This window comes from Podarcis bocagei, assembly GCF_964188305.1.
Source record: "Podarcis bocagei genome assembly, chromosome: 11".
Classification (NCBI taxonomy): Eukaryota; Metazoa; Chordata; class Lepidosauria; order Squamata; family Lacertidae; genus Podarcis; species Podarcis bocagei.
This window is the reverse complement of record NC_138136.1, coordinates 12,435,166-12,456,872: the sequence shown is the minus strand read 5'-3', so window position 1 is coordinate 12,456,872 and position 21,707 is coordinate 12,435,166. Positions and strand designations below refer to the sequence as shown.

Genomic DNA, 21,707 nt, shown 5'->3' with positions numbered 1-21,707 from the left:
ATCCAGGGATGCCTTCTTGGCTTGCTGATCTGAGAGCCCCTCTGCCCCGGTGGGTCTGGGCAAGCCTCTGTGGGTGGCAGAGAGGCCTGGCGTGGAATTCTACTCAATATTGACCCATAGCAGATTCCAGTGTATAGTTAGCAGAGTAAAAACTGAAACACATTGCAAGATTCCAAAAAAAAACCAACAACAACAAAAAAAAACAAACAGGCCAGAGGCAATTGTATTTCATCCAGCAGAGCTTTACTGCTACTGAAGGCAAATGAACATAATGGTCACAAATCCAAAACATTCAGGATGGGCACTGTCCATAAGAAATCCAGTTGCAGCAGACTTAACTTAAAGGTAAAGGGACCCCTGACCATTAGGTCCAGTCGTGACCAACTCTGGGGTTGCGGCGCTCATCTCGTTTTATTGGCCGAGGGAGCCGGCGTACAGCTTCCGGGTCATGTGGCCAGCATGACTAAGCCGCTTCTGGGGAACCAGAGCAGTGCACGGAAATGCCGTTTACCTTCCCACCAGAGTGGTACCTATTTATCTACTTGCACTTTGACGTGTTTTCGAACTGCTAGGTTGGCAGGAGCAGGGGCCGAGCAACGGGAGCTCACCCCATCGCGGAGATTCGAACTGCTGACCTTCTGATTGGCAAGTCCTAGGCTCTCTGTGGTTTAACCCCCAGCGCCACCCGCGTCCTCAGACTTAACTTAAGCTTGCAATAATTTGTAATAAGTCTAAACCTTAACACTAAGCATACTATGTACACAACACCACACCAGAAGGAAAAGAGATAGAAAGAGAAAGTTAAACCAAGCTCCTTCTGGCCTCTTATAGTCAGCATGGCCTTGACAGAAGAGATAAGAGAACCAGTTCAAACCAGCTGTACTCAGCATCTCTGAAGGAATAACCCAAACATCACGAACCTTCTGCTTGTTTCTTTCACACAGAGAAGCTTACAGAGCCCTCTTGAATTAATTAGAATAGGAAAGATCTCTACACATCCGATCAATACTTTCTGCACCAAGAAATGCAAACTGACAAGGCCATGGGTCTGTGTGGCACTGTGGGGAGCAGAGGTGACAAGCAAACAGTCCCACTTGGCCCTTTCTGGTGGTGCTCCTCTGCCTCCTGCAGGGCTGAATTCACCATCAAGCCAGTTCTGCAGCTGGATCCCTGCATTGCGGTGGGGTTGGACTAGTTGATCCCTTCCAGCTCTGCAGTCCTATGATCTATGGCAACTGCTATGCACAGGATCTAGCGCTGTGGACCCCAGAAACAGTGGCATGGGCACATGCGCATGACTTGACCCACATATCATTCTGCCTATGCCATCAGCAGTCCCATGAGTACATTTGATCGTCATGCTACCGTTGCATGTACATTGCACTCACTAGGCCAGAGTTCATCATGTGATTTGGCTCTAGAAATGGGGCCGAATCATGGAGCAATCAGTTAGAACATGTTGGATCACACCAATGCCAGCAATCCAAGTTGCCCTGGAAATTCTCAGGGAGGAATCATTAAAGTAATTGTAAAATGACTCACAAGTTGCCAGCAAAGCCCCACAAAAACTATGCCCGGGCATTACATTTTAAATGATTAAAATGTGACGTCTCATTTGATAAGGAAAGTGCTGTCTAACAGTCACAACAGTGTTAGTGTGCTACTCAGGTGCACTGTATCTACGCACAACTACATTGGCTAGTCATGCCACGGAAATCTCACTTCCTCCATTCAGCTTTTCCAGAGAAGACTTCTGTGCAATCTGGAACCCTGTGCAATTGTGATTTCAGTTGCATGGAGGTCTTAAGGTGTACATGTGTATGCATGAAGTTTTCCTTTGTGCAGTTGTTCAGTTGGCTGCAGGCATTGGGGCCAAGCCAGAGCGCAAAATGTCAAGGCAGAATTAGTCAGCATGACCCCTCTCACACCCAGAGGCACAGCTAGCTGTTCCAGCACCTGGGGCGGCGCTTGTGCTGTGCACCCGGGGGTGGGGTTAGCCGCCCATGGAGAGCAGAGAGCATCCCAGGGGGGCGGGGCGATGTAACCCCCCCTCAGAGATGATGCAGGGCAGACCACACCTACCGCACCCCCCCTTCCTCCACCAGCGCTCACACCTCAATACAATGCATGGGTGTTTCCTATTTATTTACTTTTATTTACTACATTTATATTCCACAGAGCTGAAGGTGGCATGTGACTCTTATGGTTATGTAATGAAGCTTGCCAGTTACGGCTTCGTTGGGCAGCACAGTCCTGTGAAAGGCAGCTGTGGAGTGTGTGGTGCAGTCATGTCGACCTCATTTCTGTGTCACTAACATCATGCTTGTCCTCCAGGAAAGCTGACGTGGGTGCCACATACTGTAGAAGTGATGAGTGATGCTCTCACCATGCTCTCCACTGTACAGAGACATTAGATAACAAGGCAATTCACAGGTGTGATGACTTCACTAAGAGAGTCATGCTGAAGACTGATGCAGATGTTCTCATCTTTCTGCCGCCATCCTCTGCCACTCGCTGAAAGTGAATCAGAGCTGGGGCCCTCATTTCATCCTGTCCTGTGGTGCAGGGCAATGTGTTAAGATTTGAGGGTCCTGAAATCTCACCCACAGGAAGTTCCTTGCGGGGGCTTCCTATGTGCGTTACAGTCGGCCAACGAGATGCATAGCTTCCTTCAATCCACAAAACTGCAATTAGGCAGAATGGTGCAACCACCTCAAATGGCAAAGCCTCGGGGAGCATCCTTCTGAGCCCTCCAGACACCCCCTTTTGCTGGAAGATATGCAACTTGTGTGCTGCGTTCTTGGAAGAATTAACTGGCTACCCTCTAGTACAGCGGAGGGCACGATCCCATGGCCAGTATTGAAGGAAAACTCAGTTGGTCACCCAGTCAGCTTCTGGATGGGGGGGCCATCTTGTCAGCCACGGGCCACAAAATATCTTGTGGTAGCCTGGACTGTACCACGCAGGATGAGATGGAGATACATGCTGAAATCCGTCCCTATTGTGCTCTGGGAACCCAGAATAAACAAGCACTATTCAAAACAACTCAGAATCTTAGTAAGAAATAGCAAATTTCTGTTACTCGCATCATTCGGCCCCTGACCAATTCTCCACTTAAGCACCCCCATCACTTGTCTTTTTAAAAGATGGCATTTGTGAATAATGCTTTCAGGTATCCAGCATCCCTTCTGAAATAGCTACCAATATTTTGCAGGCAGCAGAACCCTGTTAAGTTGTTTGGAACACGCATGGGCCTGTGATGATGCGTGTAGCTTGTTCTGCTGTTTTTTTATTGTTCCTACTCCTGTTCAGATTGTTTCACCTGCTGGAGCCTGGCCAGTTGGCCTGTTCTGTTTCTCTCAGTTTCTCATTTTCACCAGCTTAAGTCCAGTTTGCCACATTTCCCCATAAGTTTCCATATATATATATTTTAAAAGGCCTCATGAAAATTTCTCAGTATTTTACTACTCCCTTCTTCTGACGCACAACACATTTTTGTATGCAATTTTATCTAATGTGCATATTTTTGCAGGCAATATCCCCCTCATGCAATGCACCTGTGACCGTGACTTTCACTAACATGTGCAAACTTTCCCCAACGTATGTATTTCTGTGCCTGTTTTTGGGGGTGGGAGGAAGCTTCATTGTGTTTGAGAAGGTTTTCCTTGTCACCTGACAGAGCAGATCAGGTAGGAGACCAGAAAGCTGTCTAGGATGGCCCAATTTGAAGTGGCTTCAGTGGAACGTTCATAACATGTACACTTGTTTGAGGAACATTCCCCAGGCAAGGTTTCATTGTTCTGAGAGGTACAGATCGGGAAAGATCAGTCACGCACAGCCACGGATGAAATAAGCAGATTACCGACGTGTTGGTAATTTCTGAATGGTGAGCATGCGTCTAAGTGGCAGGTAAAGGAAAGAAAAGCATGCAGGAGTGACTTCAAAGTGTTTCTTATTACACCTTGCAGGTGAAAAAAGTGCGTGGAAGCCAAGGAGGTGCAATTACTCAAGAGCAGACAGAAAGTTAATTTTTCAGTTTCAGCCCTGCGACATGTACAACATGTGCCCCGGGGAACGAACAAATCCTGTACAGTGTGTCATAATAAAAACACTGGGGTGGATGCAAGCCAAGACTAAGGTGGGGTCTTGGCTACTCTACCCACCCGAACTTTGCTGAAAAGTAACACGCCCCCCCCCCTCTCTCTCCTGTGAAGTACTCCTTTGAAGCAGTTTCAAAGCTATATGCAGCAGCTCCAGACAGTATGTTTGGAAAAAAAGACACATCACCTAGAGACACAGCGAGTGGGAAATTTTGGTGCCCAAAGTTCTCACCAGCCACACCTTTCAGGGAAGAAACTCGCAGTTTAGAAAAGGCTGTCGCAAGCGGGGTCGGAGCTAATTTTATACAACGGGGTGAACTGAGATCAAGGCTGCTAACGGGGGGGGGGGGGCTGCTGTGCCTTGCACAACAGCTAAAGGTGCAGAAATCATTTGATGCAACTTTTGCCAGCAGGAGACATTTTTTAATGTATATCCTGCCTTTCCTACCAAAGAGCTGCACCTGGTTCTTCGCCAGTTTTAAACTCGCAACATCCTTCTGAAGAGATACTTACTGGACCATGAAGACCCAGTGAGTGTCATGCCTAAGTAGGGATTTGACTCTAGGTCTCCCAGATCCCAGTCTGACACTCTAACCGCTGCACCACACTGCCTCTCAAATAAATATTGCCACCTGCTGATGTCTGCATGTCAAGCTACCATTAAAAGCACAGCTGCAGGTTTCCCTTGGAGAGTTAGCAGCCCTGAGTGAGATACAGGCTTCTGAAAAGGGAATTGCCGTGGAGGTTCCTAATAACCTTTGAAAACCCACACAAGAATCTAAGCTTCTATTATTTGCAATTGTTAGTCTATGAGGGCTGTGTGCAGCCTCCACTGCTGACCTGAGCTGTGGTCTAAACCACGGAGCCTCTTGGGCTTGCCGATTGGAAGGTCAGTGGTTCGAATCCCCGTGACAGGGTGCGCTCCTGTTGCTCTGTCCCAGCTCCTGCCAACCTAGTAGTTCGAAAGCACACCAGTACAAGTACAGTGGTACCTTGGGTTAAGAACATAATTCGTTCTGGAGGTCCGTTCTTAACCTGAAGCTGTTCTCAGCCTGAGGTAATACTTTAGCTAATGGGGCCTCCCACTGCCGCTGCGCCACCACTGCACAATTTCTGTTCTCATCCTGAAGCAAAGTTCCTAACCTGAGGTACTATTTCTGGGTTAGTGGTCTGTAACCTGAAGCGTCTGTAACCTGAAGCATCTGTAACCCGAGGTACCACTGTAGATAAATAGGTACCGCTGTGGCAGGAAGGTAAACAGCGTTTCTGTGCGCTCTGGTTTCCGTCATGGTGTCCCGTTGTGCCAGAAGCGGTTTAGTCCTGCTGGCCACATGACCTGGAAAGCTGTCTGCGGACAAACGCCGGCTCCCTCGGCCTGAAAGCGAGATGATCACCACAACCCCAGAGTCACTTTGACTGGACTTAACCATCCAGGGGTCGTTTACCTTTACCTTTTACCCAAGTCCCTTGATAGGGCCAATGCATGGACCACCATTTCCACCACAGAAGGAGCAGTCTGCACTCTGTGTCCAAAGGTGTCTACCCGACCCCCATCTTCTTCCAGGATGACTCAGGCAGTCTAGGAAGTCCCATCTACTCTCCTAGACCTTTTCGCCACCGCCGCTGCTTCCTGCCCAAAGGATCCTGCACTCTTAAAAATGTAAGCACCTTTAAGAAGATTTTGCAAAATATAAAAGGTGCCAGAGCATCATTCTGCCACCTTACCTGGTGAATGCTTTTGACACTGGAAATAACTACTAAATCAGAGACCAAAATTTAAGGCTTTAAGATGCACAACTAGCTTTATATTTTTGGGGTGGTACTGTTTTTGGGGTGTACTCTGACATACTCATTGAATATTTGACCCCGGTTTGCTTTTCTATCTGCAGATTTTCTGCGTTAATTTATTTCCTTTCTGTTACTATCCATGTGTATGCTATGTTAAGCTTATGGGGGGGGTTGATTTAGAAAATTTGTAAAAATTACAAATGGACAGTTTTAAAAATATGATTCACAATACATATATACTCGGAAGGCATTTCCATTGAATTCAGTGGATGCTACTTGCATGTAAATAGTTACAGGATCCCAGTCTTTTTGCCCAGTAACCAGCTATATGCAAATTATGTAATCCTCTGTACATTTACCCAGGAGTAAGTCCTGTTGAACTCAATGGGACTTACTTCTGAGTCAGTATGCTCAGGCCCGTGCTTTAATCATGTGAAATAGGCAAATTAGCTATAGCAAGATTTTAAAAGCCTGGTAATTTTACGTCAATAGTTGTGATTTTGTATAGATCTTATTAACGCCAGAGAGGGGCGGGAATGCAGTGTGTGAACTTGTTCCATTTGCTTTGGGCAGGTATGAGCTTTGAAGTCTACAGTATCATTATGGCCATTTAAAATGTAAAACTGCTAAATTATTGCCAGGTTCTGTCAGGGGAACTCGTCCATCCAGACAGTCTGTTCACTTGGAGAAACAGTCCCAAGCAAGGTGTCTTGAGGAAACACTTCCTGCTGAACAGAGGTAGAGAACTTGTGTCCCTCCATGTGTTCTTGGACTCCATCATCCACTGCCAGAACAGCCTGTGGTCAGTGAGTGACCACGCATGGTGATTCCAACAACATCTGGAGAGCTTCCATAGTGTGTCCAACAACATCAGCTTCCCCATCTCTGCCATAGAAGGTCAGGACACTGGGAGACTTTGTTGTGATTCAGAAGAATTTCCCTCTCACACCCAAGTCATGGTCAGAGGGTCGTGGCAAACATGAAGCCCACAGTTTGTAAACCAGCATGGAACATTGCAGTGAGGAATTGCTTTAAATCCTCTGAACAATGAATTAACAGGTACAGGCAAGGTGCCCTCAGAATCTGTACAGAACGTTTTCCCAGTTATTTATTATTATGCATTTAGATTTCTTTCCTGCTTTATCCCACGGCTTCAGAGTCTCAGTTGTCACATATTTCACATTTTATCCTCGTAACAACCCTGCTGTGACTGACAGGTAAGGCTTGCCTAAGGACATCCAGTGAGTATTGTGGGTGGATATGGAAGAATTTAGAAAGTTGCCTCATCTGCTATTTGTCTGTTTGGCCCTAGATTGCTTATTCTGCTGGCAGAGGCTCTCCTGAATTTCCAGCAGAAGATATATTTTTTAATCACTGGACACCTGATATTTTTCAAAACAAGCAAGCAAGCAGAGGGTAGGTGTTGGACCTGAGACCTTCAACACACAAAGTGAGATTGAGCACAGAGCTGAGTTTGCGCCTTCAGGGATATTCAGACCTGGTCCTACGTATCCAAACTTGTTGAAAACTGGGTATTGGGTATTTTGCAACTTGCACCCATTAAAAAATGTAGCATTTATTTTGGAGTGTGTACAAATCGCATGAGTTAGCTGTAATGTGCCAGTGGGTTATCTAATCACTTTATCTAACATATATATAAAGCAGGGTGTATAAAACAAGGTAACCCTAGGTAACCATCAGCAGAAGCAAATTGGTTCTGCTGGATGCTGCAAGCAAGGTGTTGCAATTAGCAAATTGTGAAGCCAGAACCTTGGCCAAAATTCTGCAGTAAGTGCATATCAACAAAATCTAAACTTGTGCTCTAACAAGGGCAGCTGAGGATATGCAGATCCCTCAAGCAAGGCAGAAGAAGCTTTCTAGGATGCCTTGTGGCTGCCGATGCATCAGGTGGGAAATGGAAGGCAGTTGGCAATGGGACTTCCTTGGGTCATGGCACTCACAATACCTCAAGGACCGCCTCTTTCCATATGAACCTACCCGGACCCTTAGATCATGAACCTACCCGGACCCCCCTGCTTGGCAGGGGGTTGGACTCAATGGCCCTTGTGGTCTATTCCAACTCTATGATTCTATGATCATCTTCTGAGACCCTTCTTCGTGTGCTTCCTCCACAAAAGGGTGGCAACACGAGAAGAGGCCTTCTCTGCAGTAGCTCCCCATCTGTGGAATGCTCTCCCCAGGGAAGTCTGCTTAGCGCCTTCATTACATACCTTTAGGCACCAGGCAAAAACTTTCCTTTTTAACCAGGCCTTTGGTTGACCTGATTGCCATCCTGTGCCCTTTTAAAATGTGTTTGTGGGGGCTACTGAGTTGTTTTTATTTTCATTATGTATTTTGTGGTTTTATATCTTGATTTTATTCTGTGAACCAACCTGAGACCACCACCCTGAGACTACCAACCCCGGTATAATAATAATAATAATAATAATAATAATAATAATAATAATAATAATAATAATAGATCCATGGATGTGATTATACTGGTACCTCAAGTTACATATGCTTTAGGTTACATACGCTTCAGGTTACAGACTCCGCTAACCCAGAAATAGTACCTCGGGTTAACAACTTTGCTTCAGGATGAGAACAGAAATCGTGCGGCGGTGGCGCGGCGGCAGCAGGAGGCCTCATTAGCTAAAGTGGTGCTTCAGGTTAAGAACAGTTTCAGGTTAAGAATGGACCTCCGGAACAAATTAAGTACGTAACCAGAGGTACCACTGTACTTAGAAGCAGTTGCGATGAATATGGATACCAGAGGATAGGATGTGCAAAGCCCATCCTAGTCACAAGGTGGAATGAGACCATTATCTCAGTTCCTGCATACTGAAAAACTGAAGGCCCCAGATTTCCACAAGCCATCCCAGCTTCTGATCCCAATCCGAGATGCCACATTTCGGATCCAGTGTTCTGGAGCGTGGGACCCAAAGGACAAACCTATTCAGCCAGTATTTCCCTCATTGCATGCTTAAGATGAATGTCCTGGCTGTTACTATGTTCTACAAGCTGAACTGTTAGGTATATGATGTCATCATCATCACCTCAAATTAACGTCATAGCTGTGACTTGGCCGATACTTTTTTTCCTGTTTAGTCACATCATTAAGGTGCATCTGCTTGAGTGGTGGTTAAATACAGCACGTCTTGTACTGCATCAAACCTTAATTAACACACATAGCAATGACATTTTGACTCGGCCGAATACCTTTATTACACTCAAACTGCTCTTTTGCCTTTATGACATAAGACTTATGACCCCCATGGGGGAGGGCAGCATGTCCCACCTCATGCATTGAGAGTATGTGCAGCAGGTGTTGCAGAATTACACCAAACCTGCCAGGTAACATGTTTTTCTCCCAGGTGAAGGGTCCTTACATGTATACCAGGACTCCCCTGTGCAAAGGGGGATCTTGATTGGTCCTAAACACATAGGTCAGTATGTGGCTGGTGTGAGGTATGGCCAGTATGTCAGGGACTGGGCAGAGGAGGAGTGATGGAGGCCGCCTTCCCATCCTGACCCCTCCAGGGAGGACGAGGAGGAAGACAGTATAGATTTGCAACAGTGGTTTGCGGGAGGTCACAGCTCAGAGGCAGATGAGGAGAAAAGGTGGGAAATAATGGGAGAAGAGGAGACATAACCAGAGCAGCAGCTGGCTGACACAGTGTATTTAGAAAATATCCCTGACCCTCCCGGAACCCGGCGAGCCTTGAAAGTAGGAGAGCAAAGAGCTCAAAGACAGAGGGCACGTAGCAGCACCCGTAGAAGTGATGAATGAGGAAGTGGGAGAGACAGAGGGTGGAGATTCACTCGGGACAAGGCCATTATCCAAGAGGCTGGGTTCTATAGCCTCTCTCTGTAAATATTGAAATAAAAAAGGACGGTAAGAAACTTTTCCTTATCTTTATACTTTCCTGGGCAGCCAGCCGGGGGCTGCTGACCGCATTCTGACACAGTGCATGCATAATCTTCGGGACAAGGCTAGAGAGTGTGAGCCCATGACACATACTTTTAGTGTGCAAGGCTGTGTGTGTGTGTGTGAACCCTTTGCATTTATTTATTCATTGTTTAGACCAGGCATAGGCAAACTCGGCCCTCCATATGTTTTGGGACTACAACTCCCATTATCCCTAGCTAACAGGACCTGTGGTCAGGGATGATGGGAGTTGTAGTCCCAAAACATCTGGAGAGCCGAGTTTGTCTATGCCTGGTTTAGACACTAACATACAACCAGTATCTGATCACATGCGCACACTGAATGGGTGATCTGCACATGCCACTCAGATCATTCCCTTTATTTTATGAAAGGTCTATTCCATGCAAAGCCGCCTTCTGCCCGAAGATTGCCCTTGCTGAACCAGGATGGCTGTTTTAAATGCCATATCTGAAACAATTATGTTATGCATGAATAAGAGCATTGCATGTGCACCACTGTATTCTACTGCTAAATAGGCAAGCTGCAGGAACTTTTCAGAGTGGGAGCTCCTGCAGCTTGCCTCTTCAGCAGTGGAATATGGTACTGCAGCAGAAGCTTCCTTCAGGCACCTTAACTTGCAGATCACCTGTTTTTGGGGGGCTGTAGCCAAAATGTTTTCGCTCCTGTCTTTTGATTTGACAAGACTCTGCAATGAACAGAGGTCAGTGCATAAATGTTCAAGGAACACTCCCTGGCATGCCTTAGAGCAGCCTTTCTCAACCGGTGGGTCCCCAGATGTTGTTGAACTACAACTCCCATCACCCCTAGCTAGCAAGGCCCAGAGCTCAGGGATGATGGGAGTTGTAGTCCAACAACATCTGGGGATCCACAGGTTGAAAACTACTGCCTTAGAGAGAAGAAGAGTAGCCCATCAAAATCCTTGCTGTCACTCTAAATGACGCTCCAAAGCACTTTCTTTCACGGAACCATATGAACAAGCACAACCAGATTATGTCCCCATTTATCCCATGATTGTTCCACTGACTCCACTCAGTGAAGAATTTGTTCCATGCCTTAGTAAATCAGAGTGCTCTGGGCTGTTCCTGCATACGAGAGAACATTGTGAAGTCCAAGAATGTGGGATTCTGGTTATGTCATATTTCCTGCTCATGTGCTCTTGACGGCCAATGTGACTCATGATTACACTGAACCATTCACCTGGAATGTTGATAGTTCTAGGTGGCTCACCTTGGATCTTCAGTTCTGAAATACAAGGATCTGGATTTTGGCAGGCATTTAAAAACCGAGGAGGAAATGTCGAGCCTTGGTTATATTAGGGAAGCTTTTAATGTTTGATGGATTACAGTATTTTAATATTTTTTTGGAAGCCGCCCAGAGTGGCTGGGGAAGCCCAGCCAGATGGGTGGGGTATAAATAATAAATAATAAATTATTATTATTATTATTATTATTATTATTATTATTATTATTGGACAAACCTTTCGTGGCATGGGTTGCAGGCATCAAATTGGAATGTGCAAACCAAATGCTTGGCACAAAAACTGATCCAATTTTGGATTGATGGTTCCAAAATCCAAACATCAACATTTACAGAGCTGCAGTTTTTATTCATTGCTCAAATGGATGAAATTTCATTTGAGCTTTATTATCAACCATGTCAAAGTCCACCAAGCCATATGTTTGCTGTGCCCCGTATGTATTCTGATATATTAAAAATCACTCTGCTGTCCTAAACTTTAAGACAATTAGATTTTAAGACGTCCAGTGATCTTTAATACATGGCCTATCACAATATATTCTCCCTGTTGAATGTTCTTATGCTTTGTAGCAATTCAGTCACCAGGTAATTTAAGGGTCATGTCAGAGCTGCTTCAAGATCCTAGCTCACAGAGGATCACGCTAGCCAGCGGTCATTAAGTAAAAGTCTTTATTGAGTTACAGTTTCCATTCCCAAGCTGCTGCGTGCAACTCTACGTCTAATGGCTAGATCGGCGAAGCTCCGTCTGAGTCTCCGCCCCTTGTGCACCAACTTAATATCCTAGCCCTGCTCCACCTTTTCCGCCTGACTGCTCTCCTCTGGGTCCCTCTGCCCCCCGGGGTCTCTTCCTTCCGGGATTCTTCTGACGCCGACCCCCCGGAACTCCCTGTCTCCTTGCGCCGGGCTTTAGGACCTGGCTCCCTTTCCTGGCTGCCTACTGCGTCACTTTCCTGTGCATTTGAACTTGGCGCGCGCGCCCAACCTTCCACTTTCCGTCTGACCGTTTCTTCGCTCCCCGATGGAGGTGTGGCCACTCCTGACTCGTGCCCTCCCCCCTGTTGCGAGCTGCCAGCGCTTGATCTCTGGCGCTCCTCCTCTTCCCTGCTCTCTGGCTGTGACGCTGGTCCCGATTTCCAACTGCTCTCCTCTGAGTCCCCTCTGGCTCTATCTTCCTGGGGTGTCCCCCTAGGCTCCCCCCTTGCCCTGACCACTGGTGCTCCTTTCTGTGAATCTTCTGATTCACTGGAAAGACTCGGAGATCTCGGGTCGTCGTCATCACTCATCTTTTCTTCTGCCTCCTCCCCCTCGCTCTCTGTTTCCTCCCTTGCCCTTGCCTCTGCTCCTGAACCCCTGGCAGGTCATTATTTTAATAAGTAGGCCTGAACTTGGCAAGCCAAGAGAACATAATGCACAGCCCTCACTTGGCAGATCTATAAGTTGTAATGGGCGTGTTTTCATTTCAGAACATTCCTATTCTAACGCTCGCCATGTACCAGACACTACAGTTCTGCAGTGTCCCTTGTCTCTGGCAGTCTTGAAGCAAAATACTTTACATTCTTGTTCTGCACATTACAGCAAGCCCTTTTGCAACACATAGGAAACTGGTCTTTAGAGGGGTGTTTTCTTTTTCAGGTGAAAACATAAGTTCACAACTGTGAAAGAAAACCCTGTCTGCATGGTGCAAGATAATGCTAGATTTTCCAGACATCATGTTTAGTGCATTACTATGTTCAATTACTAATTAAGTCATACAGTGGTACCTCAGGTTACAAACACTTCAGGTTACAGACTCCGCTAACCCGGAAGTAGTACCTCGGGTTAAGAACTTTACCTCAGGATGAGAACACAAATCTCATGGCGGCAGCGGAAGGCCCCATTAGCTAAAGTGGTACCTCAGGTTCAGAACAGTTTCAGGTTAAGAACGGACCTCCAGAACGAATTAAGTTCGTAACCGGAGGTACCACTGTATTTCTCTTCCCTAGGATGCTGTGAATTTTCACAATTGCCATGAGAACTTCCTCATGAAAACAAAGCTCATTTTGCTAGCCCAGTGGTTCCACTATCAATGGACTATGGGGTACAAATCCAAGGTCTTGCAACCCAAAGGAAGACTATCACATCCAATGACCATGTCATATCAGCAGTACAGTGGTACCTCAGGTTAAGGACTTAATTCGTTCTGGAGGTCCGTTCTTAACCTGAAACTGTTCTTAATCTGAGGTACCACTTTAGCTAATGGGGCCTCCCACTGCTGCCACCATGCCGCTGCCACATGATTTCTGTTCTCATCCTGAAGCAAAGTTCTTAACCTGAGGTACTATTTCTGGTTTAGCGGAGTCTGTAACCTGAAGCGTCGGTAACCTGAGGTACCACTGTAGTGACTGCAACATGCTTTCTTTTTACTTTCTACCAGAAGTGGACAACCTTTGGGCCACAGACCTAATTAGTCCACCAGCTTACCCATTTGACCCACAAGGTGATTTTGCTAAAGCCAAAGCCAAACCCCACTTGCCCTCCATCTGACATTATAAAGACACGGCTGAGCGAAAGGGGTTTTTGCAAGTGAAACAAAGAGCTGGGCTTGCATAGCTCCATGCGCAGTGCTTTGCAAGCCCCAAAGATCAGCTGACTCTCTGTGTAGGCAAAAAACTAAACCAAAACCCAGGTGATTGACAGGTGGGCAGCCTGGATTCTGACCTCCGCCACCCCACATGGGGCCCTTTGACAGGTGGTGTGGCTGCCCACCTGCCAATTATCCAATGTCGCCATGACATCAGGTGACCCAAGTTCAAGGAAAAATTGGAAACACACTCTAAGTGCACACCCAATCCTTCCCTTTCTTCCTTTGCAGGCATGGCTTCAAACATCCCCTGAAAGAGACGTTTCCCCTTTGCAGTCCAGCTTCGACTCATGCCAGGCCATAAAGGCAGGTCTCTTCTGAAAGAACCATGGTCCGCATGAGCACCCAATGAGGAACTTCTGAGAGTCGCTGATTCTAGTGCACTGATCTGCACCAAGGTGATTGCAAGCCCCACTTGCAGCAGGAATCAGCTCACTCCAGAGCCAATCCCAGCAGGGTTTGCAGCCGGTGCCAATCAGCTGATCAGAATTGACAGCAAGCCCTGCTTTGGGGTAAGATCCCGGCGGGGCTTGTACTTGGCACCAATTTTAAAAGATGCTGGATGCAAGCCCAGCTTGCCAAGAAACAATTGAAGACTCTCAATTGTCCCTTTGCAGCTGAATCTTTACCTACCCGACTCTTTGTATTACAGTGGTACCTCTGGTTGCGAACGGGATCCATTCCAGAGGCCCATTCGCAACATGGAAAGAACGCAACCTGCAGCGGCGCATCTGTGCATGCGCAGGTTGCGACTCGCTGCTTCTGCACATGTGTGTGATGTCATTTCGCGCATCTGCGCATGCACGAGCAGCGAAACCCGGAAGTAATCCTTTCCGGTACTTCCAGGTTGCCGCGGGACGTAACCTGAAAGAATGTAACATGAAGTGGACGTAACATGAGGTATGACTGTATATGACATTAGGTGTGGGGCAGGTGGGTGTGTCATGATAACAACAACAACAACAACAACAACAACAACAACAACAACAACAACAACATTTATTTATACCTCCTCACTCTGGAGCACACCCAATGGGAAAAATAAAAAAGAAATATTTTGTGGGAATCCATTAGACCCCCCCCCAGCTGAAATTTACTTTTAAAAAGCCATTCACGCCGAACAAGCTTTCTGCTCTGCAATTTTGGGGTGAGTGGTCACTTCCTGGTTCGCATGGAGAAGCCTTTTTCAAAAAAAGTGCACAGCATCGGGTGTTGAAATTTTGCTCCCCTACTAATTTTGCACCTAGAGCAACTGCCCCTTTGGCCCCTCCCACGCTACGCTACTAGTGGTGGTGTAAGAAGCAAAGTACACCATGCAGGGCCCAATTTTAAAATGGAAATTTTGAGTTGCGCCCCTTGTCATCAGCAAGAATTGGGGCTGTGGGAGGAATTGAGCTGGACCAAATCAAAATAAAACCAAATACAATGCAGTTAAAACTCCCCAAGGAGGTATATGCTAGGCAGAATTGTGTAGCTGGTATTTACTAGAACAAAATTAAACATAGGGGAGGTACAAATCAGAATGAATGTATACCCAATACCCTTTTAGAATGTGGCTCTTTTTTTGGGGGGGGGTTAATTGTGTTATTGTCTTTAAATTGCTTTTATATACGGTAAATATTCCTCTATGCCACAGGAGCGGCAAGGATCCTAATTGCTAAAAACTGGGGAAAAGAAATGGTGCCAACAAAAAAGGAATGGCAAGACAAACTGTTAGAGTATATTGAACTGGCTAGATTAACAGAGGCAATTAGAGATCACACTAGACAAGAGTTTCAAAAGGCATGGGGGAAATGCAGAGAATACTTCACAAAACAGTGCCCTAAAATACATACCCGGACTTGTTTCGATTAATGTCCGCAGGAGACTTTGTGGATATTTAAGTTATAATTGGAAAAATCTTAATAATTATTCATGAAGGAAACAGTTTATAAGAAGTAAATAAGGAGGCCAGATACAGGATAAAAGAAGTCTTTTATTTGGTTGTTTGTATTGTTGTATGTTATGCTCACTGTATGTTATGTTCACATTTAATGAGGGTGGATTTGTGTATTGGGGGGTTATGTTATGTTGTAAATAAAATTCCAATAAAAAATTAAAAAATCTAAATTGCTTTTATATATTATGATTTTGTTTGTGAACCGCCCTGAGACCTCTGGGTATAGGGTGGTGTGTAAATCCAAATAATAATAATAATAATAATAATAATAATAATAATAATAATACAGTGGTACCTCGGGTTACATACGCTTCAGGTTACAGACTCCGCTAACCCAGAAATAGTGCTTCAGGTTAAGAGCTTTGCTTCAGGATGAGAACAGAAATCATGCTCTGGTGGCACGGCGGCAGCGGGAGGCCCCATTAGCTAAAGTGGTGCTTCAGGTTAAGAACAGTTTCAGGTTAAGTACGGACCTCCGGAACGAATTAAGTACTTAACCCGAGGTACCACTGTAATATCCTCAAAATTCACAATCTCCACCCAGTTGGCTCAGCTAGCAATGAAGAGATGAGCCGCACACGTCGCCAGTGTCCAGAAAATGTGCCGTTTCAAACAACATGCACCTCCCTCAGTATATGTGTTTTTCAGAAATCAGTTTTGTCCCCACTTGCTTCCCCAAGTGCTTCTTTGGCCTCTTAAACGATAGCACCTCTGAGCCTCATCAAGCTCATTCACGAGAAGCTTTGCTGCCTTTGCTGTTTCAAAAAAAAAAGGTGCTGAATGGTTTGAATCAGTTCCATGACAATCAATGACAACCTTGTCAGCAGATTCAATGGGAAGCTCACTGCACCTCCAGAGAAGCAATTTGTAGTAATGAGGAAGGAAGAGGGAAGCATGTTGCAAGCTGTGTGTTTGCCGTGCGGCTTCCCAGCTAATCTTATCTCATTTGACCTGGAAATTCAGAGCACCTGTTACACCATGAGGAAGGCAGATCTCAGCACATGGGAAAGCTTGTGGACTCTTCATTTCATATGTTGTTCAGACCAGGAGCACTTAAGGAAAGCAGCGTCCTGCTGAGAATTTAAGCTGCGAGCAGGAGCCGTGTGTAAGTTACCTGTGGATATGAATAATAGCCAAGTGAATTGAGTGCCTGTGCATTGACACAGTCATGTTTACCACTGACTTGTCTTACATGGTAATTATTCCTAAATTTGCAAGGAGGCAACTGTGGAGTTACAAACGCCACCTTCTCTTTGCTACCAGAAATTGCAATTTTAAAAAACCATTGAAAAAATCTGCTGCTAATTTATTTAAATTGTTAGGCATGGGAACAGCAGGGAATTCAAGGGGTTTATTGAATTTGAGCACTAGGTTGGAGAGCAAGACTTGGGAGCTTATGGCCTTGCATGTCTTGTTGGACTCCATTTTTTTTAATAGATTTTTTTTATTGATTTTACAAAATTTTTATAAACAGTACAAACAAATAAAAAGACAAACAAACATGTATAATTTCATAACCTTTTTTTCATAACCCTCACTTCTCGGACTCCCCCAAACCTCCCCTTTCTACATCCCAATTTCCAAAATTATTTCAGCAAATCCTAAACTTAATTTTATCAAATATATTTATTCTTATTCTTTTCTTTAACTTAATCTTTTGTCGCTGTAATCTCCTTTTCTTTCTCAAAACCTCGACATTTTAGCATTCATCAATTTTGTAATAGTTCTTAAGATAAATTTTAAATTTCTTCCAATCTTCTTCCGCCGTCTCTTTCCCCTGATCACGGATTCTGCCAGTCATTTCGGCCAATGTCATATAGTCCATCACCTTCATCTGCCATTCTTCCAGGGTGGGTAGATCTTGTGTCTTCCAATACTTTGCGATGAGTATTCTTGCTGCTGTCGTAGCATACATAAAAAAAGTTCTGTCTTTCTTTGACACCAATTGGCCGACAATGCCCAGGAGAAAGGCCTCTAGTTTCTTAGGGAAGGTACATTTAAGTACCTTTTTCATTTCATTATATATCATCTCCCAGAAAGCCTTAATCTTCGGGCACGTCCACCAAAGGTGATAGAAAGTACCTTCAGTTTCTTTACACTTCCAACACTTATTGTCAGGCAAATGATAGATTTTTGCTAGCTTGACTGGGGTCATGTACCACCTGTAAATCATTTTCATAATATTTTCCTTTAAGGCATTACATGCCGTAAATTTTATACCGGTGGTCCATAACCATTCCCAGTCCGCAAACATAATATTATGACCAATGTCCTGTGCCCACTTAATCATAGCTGATTTAACTGTTTCATCTTGTGTATTCCATTTCAGCAACAAGTTATACATTCTTGACAAATTCTTAGTATTGGGTTCTAACAGTTCAGTTTCTAATTTCGATTTCTCCACCTGGAAGCCAACTTTCCTGTCTTGTTTATAAACCTCCATTATTTGATAATAATGGAGCCAATCTCGTACTTTGGTTTTCAATTTCTCATGACTCTGTAACTTCAGTTTATCTCCCTCTTGTTCCAAAATTTCCCAATACTTTGGCCATTCGGCTTCCATATTAAGTTTCTTCAAAGCTTTAGCTTCCAAAGGCGATAACCATCTAGGGGTCTTGTTTTCCAACAAGTCTTTATATCTAATCCAAACATTATATGGATCTGGCAACTTCTGTTTCAGTGTATCTGAAGAAGTGTGCATGCACACGAAAGCTTATACCAAGAACTAACTTAGTTGGTCTTTAAGGTGCTACAGGAAGGAATTTTTTTATTTTGACTATGGCAGACCAACACGGCTACCTATCTGTAACCAAACATTATATAACGCTTTTCTGACAATGTGATTTTTAAAGGCCCTGTGCACCTTAACTTTATCATACCATAAATATGCATGCCAACCAAATGCATTATTAAAACCTTCTAGATCCAAGATATCTGTATTCTCGAGGAGCATCCACTCTTTCATCCAGCAAAACGCTGCTGATTCATAGTACAGTTTTAAGTCCGGCAGGGTAAATCCCCCTCTTTCCTTTGCATCTGTTAATATTTTAAATTTTATTCTGGGTTTTTTGTCCTGCCAGACAAATTTCGAAATATCTTTCTGCCACCTCTTGAAACAGTCCATCTTGTCAAGAATTTGCAATGTTTGAAACAAAAATAACATTCTAGGCAATACATTCATCTTAATAGCTGCAATTCGGCCTAACATTGAAAGTTTCAAATTTGACCATATTTCTAAATCTTTTTTAATTTCTGACCAACATTTCTCATAATTATCTTTAAACAGATTCAAATTCTTAGATGTCATATGAACCCCTAGATACTTCACCTTCTTAACCACCGTCAAACCTGTTTCATTCTGGAACTTCTCCCTTTCCGTGACTGTTAATTTTTTTTCCAAAACCTTAGTCTTTTGTTTGTTCAGTTTAAATCCGGCCACTTGACCAAATTCCTGAATTAATTCCAGAACCCTTTTTGTACTAGTGTCTGGCTCTTGTAAAGTAAGTACTAAGTCATCTGCAAAAGCCCTTAACTTATAATGTTTAGCTCCGACCTGTACCCCTTTAACCTGCTGGTCATCTCTGATCATGTTTAGCAACACCTCCAGAACTGAAATAAAGAGTAGTGGGGAGATTGGGCACCCCTGTCGTGTCCCTTTTTCTATTTTAAATTCTTCAGTTATCACATTATTTACAATCAACTTAGCTTTTTGTTCAGAGTATATGTCTTGTTGGACTCCAAGTCCCATCTGGCATGACCAATGGTCAGGGAAGATGGGGATTGTATTCCAAAATGTCTGTAGGACAGAGATTCCACATCTGCTGGAGAGTTTCAGAGAGAAAGAAGCAGCTAGCAGCTGTGTTGGCAACAGCCTTAAGAGGCTGAACCCTAAATGCACGCCATTTGCAACACAAACTGTGGTCAGAACACCCACACTGAGATTCTGTTACTGAAACTCATTACATTAAAAAACAAACAGACCAAAAAACATGTCATTAATTGAAAGCATCACAGACACTTTTCAGGGGACAGTGAGCTTGAGCTTAACTGAACCAATAATCTACCCCTTCAAAAAGATGCGTAAATGCAACATGGAGGTCCAAGCAAAGACATTTGGACATGTTGACTTCTGGCATCATTTTGTTTCTAGGCAAGCATAAGAAAGGGAACCACCAGCCTTGTTCAATTCATTAGAATTACTTTTTTTAAAAAAAGATAAAACAAAATCTACAGGACACATTGAGGTCCCGCCTGTCAGAAACACTTTGTGGATGACTGGAGACCACGTCAAAAAGAGCTGAGAACTGGGTTCAAAAGAGACAAGCAAATCCAAAATGCCAGACTTATCCCAAAATTGATGGGCCTTCCCTTTCTGGTTTAAAACTTGTTTCTACTTCCTAACCTGACGGGAAATATGCAAGGATTAATACATCTTCCAAGATGGGCAAAGTCTTCTACTGGCTTCCTTTGCTGATGACCACAGCGCCTGGAGACAGGCAGTAAGGGTGTGCATCCATAGCAGTGGCCAGGGGAGCAATGACTGCTGGGAGGAACACACAGAGAAGAAACGTCCTTCTCCAACCCCTGAAATAACTGTATTGGCAGTAGCAGAGCATGGAGGTGGGCCACAGGAGTGGTTGCCCTGGGCACAGAATTCTTAGGGGAGCAAAGTTTCAACACCTGGTGCTGCCTCAAAACAGCTTGGCACTTCTGTTGCTGGGCTCCATTGGAAATGGCTTCTCCATGTGAACCAGGAAGTGACCTCTCCAGACAATGGAACAACTCTTCTTTTCTTCTCTCTGCAGCTGCAATCTCCTGGGTGACATGGATGGCGTTAGGCAGTTGAATACACATGCATAATCCTTCCATTTCCCTCCCTCCTAGCCACCCACCTCTGTGCAGCCCCAGGCACTGGCAACCCACGCTATGTCACTGACACAATATGGTCGTAAATGGGGTTGAACCCTTGGTCAGAGAGGTGCAAATTAGGTCAGTTCATTTATTGGCTCCAACAGGGCTGGCACCAAGGTTCATCATCTTCAAGCCCTTGCAAGGGCCCATACTCAAGCTAATGGCTGAGGGTCAACCCCTGGACCTCTCTAGCTCTATGGCTTTTTCTCTTTGCGCTGCTGCCTGTTTACCTGCAATCTCCGAGCAAGTGAAAAGCAGCAGAAGCAAAGCCAAGGAGCAGCAGCAGCAGCAGCAGCCTCTGCTTATCCTGCCTTCCTCCTCTGTGCCAGGGCAATGGTCAGTTGCACATGTGATGCTCTCTGGATGTTGCTGGGCTACAACATCCATTGGCCAAGAAGCTGTCAAGGAGACAGGTCAACCACGGGGCAGCAGGCACACATGGGAGCCGCAGAATGCAATTACCGTATTTTTCGCCCTATAGGACGCACTTTTTCCCCTCCAAAAATGAAGGGGAAATGTGTGTGCGTCCTATGGGGCGAATGCAGGCTTTCGCTGAAGCCTGGAGAGCGAGAGACCGGCTCCGAGGGTTGCGCAGAGCTGCCTGCAGTCCCGGGATCAACGCAGCTCTGCACGGCCACCGGGAGCGGGGTGCAAAGTCCCGCCCCGCTCCGAGGGTTGCGCAGAGCTGCCTGCAGTCCCGGGATCAACGCAGCTCTGCACGGCCACCGGGAGCGGGGTGCAAAGTCCCGGCCCCCTCCCGATGGCCGCGCAGAGCTGCCTGCAGTCCCGGGACCTGGGGGGGAAATAAAAAAAAATTCTTTATTTCCCCCCAAAAAAACTAGGTGCGTCCTATGGGCCGGAGCGTCCTATGGGGCGCAAAATACGGTAGCTCTTTATTAACAGAAAATAACAACACAACAGAGTCCTCTGGTTCATATTCATCCAGCTAAGACGTTGCTGAAACTGACCACTAGCTCTACCCTTCCCCCACCCCTCTAGCCTTTCATTCTGGATCCCTCCCAAGCAGACAAAGGCTGTGTCAAGGATGCAAGCTCCTCCTCTGGGCCTGTCTGGATCATTGCTCAGGAGCGTGCAGAACTTTCCTCAACTAAAATGACAGAGGGGGGAGACGATCCAACG

The 21,707-nt window shown here is 45.3% G+C and overlaps 2 long non-coding RNA genes across 3 annotated transcripts in view; one reads left to right on the top strand and one right to left on the bottom strand.

The window, feature by feature from the left end:
• The window catches only part of LOC308597850, a 152,822-nt gene that overhangs the window by 116,059 nt on the left and 15,056 nt on the right, over positions 1–21,707 (bottom strand). The gene's annotated exons all lie outside the window — the stretch shown is intronic.
• On the top strand, positions 5,568–7,469 carry LOC308597860. The gene is made up of 2 exons (XR_014013220.1): positions 5,568–5,760; positions 7,201–7,469. It is a non-coding gene; the product is annotated as an uncharacterized lncRNA (long non-coding RNA).